Source organism: Pinus tabuliformis, chromosome 3_1, assembly GCF_031772625.1.
Source record: "Pinus tabuliformis cultivar Carrire ecotype Pingquan chromosome 3_1, CPIR1, whole genome shotgun sequence".
Classification (NCBI taxonomy): Eukaryota; Viridiplantae; Streptophyta; class Pinopsida; order Pinales; family Pinaceae; genus Pinus; species Pinus tabuliformis.
In genome coordinates this window covers 934,552,515-934,561,137 of record NC_142301.1, presented here as the reverse complement: position 1 = coordinate 934,561,137, position 8,623 = coordinate 934,552,515, and positions in this window count along the sequence as shown.

The window sequence follows — 8,623 nt, the reverse complement described above, 5'->3', positions numbered from 1 at the left end:
AAGTTTCAATCCATATGACCCGCATTACTTAGTGAAGGACCACTGTGCGAGAGTGTATCATCCTTGGATCCATGGGGCGTGTGATTTGCCTAAGTAAGACCCATGGAGATATCGCTACAACTTCTCTAGGCTCAATGAACTGGTCAGAATGGCTATAGAGTGGTTAGCAGTGCAGAAGGCAGTAGCATCTCAGAGAGCAACATCATCAGCAACAGTAGAGGGCAACAGACCTGTGCTTAACAAAGGCAAGAGGAAGGTTCTTCACAGTGCAGAGTCGGAGAAAAGCTGCAAGTTCAAAGCAGATCCACTTGTGTTGAAAGTAGCTTTGGATATTAAGCAGAAGAGGTGACTATGTGACATGAGGATCGTGCAAAGGAAAAGAGAGAAGGAGAAGCTGGTGGAAGCATAAAAGGAGTTGCAAGAGTTGAAGCAGCAACTCAGGGAAGAACAAGAGTTGCACAAAAGAGATAAGGAAGCACAGTAGGAACAGGAACAACAAGAGGCGCAACATGCACACATTGATGAAACTGCACCTATACAAGTTATTGATTCATCCGAACAACAGGAACATAGCAGAGAGGGTGAGCAGTCGCAGAAGCAAGACTTTTCTTTGGAGATTGAATAGATACTAGAGCAGATGGACACGGATATGGTTCAGCCTGAGTTAGATCGGGACATTGACCTCTTACCTCAAAACCGTAAGTTCACTCCATCAGTTTCACCAAATTTGGAAGCTGAGCAAGTCCCAAGTGATCAAGGAGACACTAAAATCCTCAAGGACAATCTGGAAGTGGATGTGCACAACATATCATTCGACGAGTCACAACATAGAGTTGTGCAGTCACACAGAGTGCCTACTCCGGATGTCCATGTATCTCCTTCGCAGTTTGAAGAGAGAGTGAGCGTGTTCGATGTGCGTAGACATCCAATTGCATTGGTCGATGATACAAGAGCATATGTCGAAGCCACCAGCTCGAGTGTTAGATTCTTGATAGCTGAGAACAAGTGTATGGATAAGGATCAACAAACGGATAAGCCGGGAGAAGAGAAAGTTACATAATCCACCAAAGCAGAGTTGAGGAGAGCGATACTAGATGAAGTATCGTCTCTTGAGACAGTCATGCGAAAGTTGTACTTTAGGTTCGTGATCCTGCATAAGTCAGTTGTCCATCTCAACGGTTGGAAACAACGCTGTGCTAGGAGAGCACACATCTTGTTAGACCTACACAATGTTGTTTATCACATGCAAATATGGACAATGAGGTATAAGGGAGCCCCATTTCACTTACCAAAGATGATGAAGCCAAAGGAAGTGGAGTTGAAGGCACACATCCAGAGTTAGATCTGGAACTATGAGGAACTCTCGCAGCTTACAGGCCTCGCATGCACGAGTGTTCAGGAGCATGGATGTCATTGTGTGCACGCATGTGATCCCATCTATTGGCACACTCCATGAGACAAAGACAAAGAACCAATTCCAACTGGAGTTGGACATTTAATTTGATCAGTTGATGCGCATAGCCACCAGTGCAGACTTGCAGATGAGCACAGACACTATGCACCAGTATGTCGCTAGTCCGGTTGCACTCAAGACCATGATGAGCATGCTATCCAACGAGTTGGACAGAGGTGCCAAATATGTGTACCCAGATGCAATAGAGGCAAGATTTCGCTTTCATAAGGATGTCACCACACAGCATGCAGACACCATAACGGACTACCAAGCTTGGCATCAATTCGCCGTCGTTGATCATCGAGAGGATGTCAAAGAGTTAGCCTTCCCACATATGTCTGAGTCTTAGTGATGTATTGCATGGCTTACTCAAGCCTACTTTTGTCTCACATGGGTACATGTGTAGATTGTAATGTAAACATGTTGTAAAAGTGAAAGACCAAGTGTCAATAGTAGAATGTAACAATCATGTGTAAGTTGAAGAGTCATGAGGGTAGTTGAAGCGTCACAAAGGGGAATGTTAAGGGTCACCCCACCCTTTGCTACTTATAGAACCCCGTAACTCATTGTACAGGCTTTTGGGAGCCAAGATTCCAATAGGTATAACTTAGAGAAAGCTTGGAGTGTATTGTAACGAGCCTTGGATTCTCCTCAATGCAGAGCTAGTACATCTCTTTGGAGGAGCAAGCGGCAGTGACTATAATGTTCCGCTATCAGGGCTTAAGTGGTTGTCACAGTTGTATGTATGATTGGATCTTTCACTCTTTTAATATAACAGAGCCAACACATTTCATACATATGTTGTTATTGTAGTTCGTATATCCTGGTTACTTTAATGATGTATGTAGCTATAATTTATGCATGTATGTATGGACTATTCCGTATGTGTTTGTATGAATCTTATCAAAGCATGTTGTTGATATAATCCATCATTTTGGATCATCGACTATCTTGATTTCCATCTAGTGATGTCTTTCTGCTCGTTTGTTCCCTTTCAAGCTGCGTACTATCACAGGTTTCTAAGGGGCACACTCTTCCCCCCTTTTGTGTGTTAGAGCCTTTCATACACCTTCCTTGACTTGTGGCAAGGTCACACCCTTGCTTCCAACAAGGACATCTTACCTACCTATACGTGCAACCGTAGTCAAGGCGATACTGTACTACCCACTGCTGGGACTCATACTCCAAACACTCTAAGGTCTAGTTGGGACTTCTTATTGGAGAGATCCCCTGACATGTTGGCAGGTCCAACACTATTAACAACTTCACAAACATTCAAAGAATAGTCTTACAATATTTACGACATATGCATGAAAATGTGTTGGCTCAGCGAACTTTGAAATTAAGCAAAAGTTCCAAGGTACATCGGTACAGTGAACACCAATAGCTCCAATAATGGAGCGTTAGAGCAACCATTCCCTCCTCCAAAAGAAATATTTTCCTCTCTAATGCTTGGTAGGAGGAGCCAAGGTGAAAAGTCCTTTGCATGAGCGATGAGGGTGTATATATAAAAAAATGGGGTGACCATTCACCTCCCTTGGGACTCTTGGACTACCCTCATGACTGTTTGACTTCTCTATGACTGTTTGACTCCTTCATGACTTTTCAGATTCTATGGATGACTCTTGGAATTCCACTTTACATTAAAATTTTCCAATATTAAATTTACATAATCCCCCAATGATGTGGTAAATGATGACTCATTACATGACATGACATGACACTAATGACATAGACTACATGATGACATGGTAATGTTAAACCACTCTTTGTTGTTGTTTTCTTTGTGTCTTCTTCAAAGCTAAAACATGTCCTTCTCCTTCCTCCTCCATAAGGCTTGAAGATAAGGAGTCTTCAATGTGATCTTGATCTCCTACTATGATCGCAATCTGGTGTCTTTGCAGTTGCAAAGGTGTCTTTCACTCTCCAAAAAAATTGGTGAATGAAATTCCTAAATTAAAAAATTCATATCAATGTTATAGGTTTTGGTAGCGAATCATACAACAGGACTTGTCTACCTTATGCATATATCTAAGAGCCTACACCTAGACTAACTTGTATGCTCTCTGTAAGTTTGGATGTTAGTATGTGATCATCGATCAATTACATTTGTGACAGAAGTAAAATTTAACCCAATTGCTTTTTAATCTACCTCAGATTCTAGTGTACAGGTGGTTTCTGCCTTAGCTAAAGATGTAGATTTAACTATAAATTAATAGAATGTGCCACTCGCCATTCGTTAGGAAATAGAAGTAAATAAATTCTAAGTTTTAACATCAAGAGCAATGAGTAAACATGCATAGTCACGAAGCATTACTACAATTAGTGTAGTAATTATCTCCTACATGATATTAATTCATGAGAGTGAAATAATGAAACTAAATTAAGAAATGAGATATTTTATTAATTAATTGCATGGTATCGAAATACTATAAATATTAGTTAAATGTTTTGGTTCAAATTATGATCTTATTTCACTGATCCGTTCCTAGCATATTGCATGTGGGAATTATTTCGCCATGTTTATTGCATTAGGGATTGGCCATATTTTAGGAATAACAACAACAACATACCATCATAAAAATTAGGGCATTATGTAACAAGCTTTAATATGACGCTCTCATTTTATCATGTAATAATCTTGATTATTAATCCATAGCAATATAGTTGGAAGGGCAGTAGTGAATGAATTTATTTATAATAATCTTGATTATTAATCCATAGCAATATAGTTGGAAGGGTAGTAGTGAATGAGTTTATTTATAGTGATTTAGTCAGAGTTTCTTGTTTATCAGTTAATTATAAATCTTTGGAAAGATTAATCACGAAATTTACAGATGACCTATTACTTAATTAAAGTGTTTTTTAAAGCAAAAATTCTATACTATTGTCATCTTTAGGTAATACAATTGTCCATAAAAAAAAATGCTTTTAATTTGTGAAATAACATATTAGAGTAATAAACATGGCCACTGTAAGACTTAGTATGTTAGAGATTTCATTTTATAAATGGTCCAAAATCTCTTTGTTTAGATTTATTAGTTTGGCTTATAATATTAATTACTTATAAATGGTCTAAAATATCTTTGTTCAGATTTACTAATTTTGTTTATAATATTAATTGCTTTAGCTGAGTTCAGAACGAGTTTAAAGATAATTCAATATTTTTAATAAATAGGTTATATTATTAAAATATTGAAAGGTACGTAGGAAATTACCACTAAAACAAAATAATGGAAGGTCTAACAAAATCATGATTGGGAAAAGAGTTCTGATTATATGATTAAGCAAAGTGGAAGTTAGGTTGTTCTATATGTATTGTATAAATTGAATTAAGTGTTTAAGTGATTGTAATTATTTTTATTTTTTTTTAATTATGGAGATTTATTCTTATTTTATTATGGAGATTCTTAGTTTGTAAATAAGTTTGTTATAATATCATGGATTAGATCATGGCTTTTGGATACCATATGCTAAAAAAAAACATAACTCACTTCATATGGCACTTGTTCATATGAATATTTTTTTCTTCAAAAAAAGAAAAAACATAACTCACTTCATATGACACTTGTTCGTATAACTTTTTTTTTAAATCAATTTAACTAAAAGGAAAAAAAAAAGAAAAGTGAATGTCACTAGTTTGGAGATAAATCTCAACCTTTGGTTTATGTATATTATTATGAATATTATATAATATTAAATCACTATCATCCACCTAATAATTATTGACAATTAAATTAAAATTTTAAAATCCCTATTTAACATAAGCAAATTTATTAAATAATTATATTTAATATATATAATTAATACATAAATAAATAAATAATACTAACATAATTATGTAAAAATAATGTAATCTCTAAATTTTATGTGAAGGGTATAACACTTAATTGTAAAATAGATTACACGGTTAGAGTTACAACAAAGGTTTTATTATTTATTTGGTGTATTTTCTTTATTGAGAAAAAGGAAAAAATGGAAATTCACTGGTAAAAGTTAATGTTGATTATACATAGGAATTTTACATATACTCAAGGATTAGTTGAAATTGAAGTGAGAGGCATAATTTAATCATTTAACAATTCACTGTTATAATTAAATACTGTAAACTTACCATCAATTAAATATTGTAAATTTGTTACATAATAATAATGAGTAATTTTAATGTATTAAATATAAATTTATGTTTCTAAATATATTTTTCGCAACCATATTCTAAAATGAGAATTGAAATTCAATTAGTTAATATTCCATGTGATATCCCAAACTTATATATGTATGAGTATATCTTATATATATGAGTAAATAAAATATAAAAGGAAATTCCAATACTTCATAAATTATTGATTATTAGATTCTTTGGAGGAATGATATAAGTAAATAAAGTTATAAGGAAGGAACAATTTAATTTTGACTCATTGACGTGTTATCACCCGAAGAAACTCACCTAGGTTGTATATCAGTGATGCTTAGGAACATTACAAACTCAACAAAAAGTTGGATAAATTGGTGGATGAATGAAACAAATGCTGCATATTCAAGCCAGATAACCACTCCTACTATGTTGAACCCCAGACATGGGTGAACACCCCCAGACTACAAGGCTTTTAACCACCAATTACTCACAGTTTGAGGGTAAGGTGATAATGAAGAAGACTGACCACACCAGTAGATGCACAGGACCCTGTGATGGCTGGCTACAACCAGTTAAAAGGTCTGTAAATCTGTTTTCTAATACACAGACAGGATGACAGCTCTCTGGCATTAAAACAATAGAAACCTGCATACAAATTCAATGATACATGCTAAAACCTAACACAGAGGTGGGACGACAGCCCCTCTAATGCTAACATTAACAACACATGAATAAATGCAAGATAGGCATAATCTGGAACAAGAAGAAGAAGTGGACGGTGAGCAATTAATGGCAAAAGAAGCTTGCATTAGCTGAAAATGAAGACCATGCGCTGCAGGTATCACAACAGTTACAATCTTCAGAAGTTGAAGCTTACAGCAAAATAACACTCATCCAACACTCATCAACCTATTACATTTGTCTCCTGGATATATGTAGAGGTTGGTTTACAAAATATCTCTGCTACTAAGCGTGGAGGTGTCTTAATGGACCACCAACCACATTTACAATATGAAATGGGCCTCTGCTGCAAATCTCAGAGCTTTAATAGACAACATGACCTTTTCTGCTATTCTGTGGTCCTTTTCTGGCAGCTGGAATGAACAATGGATTAAACTCCATGCCTGATAAATGCTTTTCACTGCTCAAGGTTGTCCTTTTTCCTTCTCGGCCATGATGTTGATTTATTGCAATTGCTGAAGCTTTAATTGTGTAGGCACAGCGTAGCAGATCGTCTTCATTCTTTGGCAGCAGTGAGTAGTCGGGAATGGAACAAACAGTAAGGCAGAAACATATTGATCAGAAGAACACAACTCAGTCATTGGATTAGCTAAATCAACAGCGGAGATGACTTGTCAAGGGATATCGAGAGATAGCGCAGACGGGCGAATGAACACTAGCCGTTAGATTAAGCAATCGGACGGTGGAGATCAGCGTACGGAAGCTATTGGAAGATAGTGGAGCGGGGAGAGCATCGTGAGCAATCATGGGTGAATGAATTAGGGCCGTCGGATCATGGGCGGGAATGATCGAACGACGATCGCACAAAGAAGATGCACGGTCGTTAACGGGCGGGAGGACAGTTTTGGGAGGCGGGCGGTATTCCCCGCACCACCTTCCGGGGCTTGGCAGTTTCCGTATAGCGGGCCGCGATCCAACAAAAAGGCACCATGTGGCTTCCGCGACCAACGAGAAACCACTCTCCCCGCGCATTAACAAGTAGGCAGGTTGTAGCGGGAGACGGTGCGACTGCCGTCGGATCTCCGATGGACGGTTAGATGATGCGGAAGGTGTGCGATGTTTAACACGCGGGAAGAAACATTGCAGACCGTTAGATCTGGACGCAACAAATCAATGGTTGCAGTTACGACAGAAGGTTATATGGGCGCAGGTCATATAATTGGGTTATATGGGTTCAACACCATAAGCGCCCGGGGCTAAACTGAAACGGGGCTATGATAGATTTCGGGATTTTATGGAGAAGATTCAGTGCAAAACGAAGGGAAACAGGGGCAATGGAATACAAGAGAATAAGCAGGGGGTAAGGAAATATGAGCGGAGTGAAATGTAATACGAGGTCCAAGCTAAATTTGGGGAAAAGAAAAACAGGGAACGCAGGGCTATGGGGAAGAAGAAACCGAGGGAGAAGGAGAAGGAAAAACTGTTGCACGCTCCCTTTTAGAAAACACCACGGCCAAGCTGCCCTTGACCCTTTAAAATGCTCAAACAAGTAGAAGAGCTAACATTGGCTCCTTCTGGGGATGAGATCCTCCCTGTGAGGTCTCAAGATCCTGCAGACCAATGCCTTCATACAAAACTCAGCTTAAAAACATTTGCCTAGTATCCATTGGGCATGGAGTCAACTAAGCATACAACAGAAAACTGTTAAAGAGCATGATTACAATCATTAAAGCCTGAAAAACTTAAAACTTCAAAAACTGCCCATCTGCTGGGCCATCAAAATTGTTGCCTATCATCTGGTTCATCATATATCAACAAGACAAGATTTATTTGATCCTCCACCTCAAACAGCTTTGGACATTTGAGCTTGACAGGCAGATAGGGATCAAATTTCATTTTCCTTCTGTGTATTTTCCTCCTCAGATGTTCTTTAGAGGAGCCTTTGTACACCTATTGTATAACCATGAATGCTGTGTACATGTCTGTGTCTTCTTTGGCCTGCACAATAAATATGAAAGATACACCATTGTACTCTTGTGCAAGGGACACAGAAACAACCTCTACTCCTGAATCTTTCCTTGAACAATCCTCATCCAAGGAGGAGTCCCATGACTGTACTTTTTCTTCCTCTGTCATCTAATAAGCTGCCCTTTCATGCTGTGCAGAGGCCACCTAAGTAGGCTTCAGAAAATCAAAACTGAGGTGATCAGTCTCAGCCTTGAACATTGAGATGTTTCCTGCCTCAGTGTTCAAGGGGCAACATGGAGGGATTGTTAGTTTAGTAGACAGAGAAACAAAAGATGATGGGGAGCTTCCTTCTCCCTTCTTGATCACTATGCTGGGGAAAACAGCAG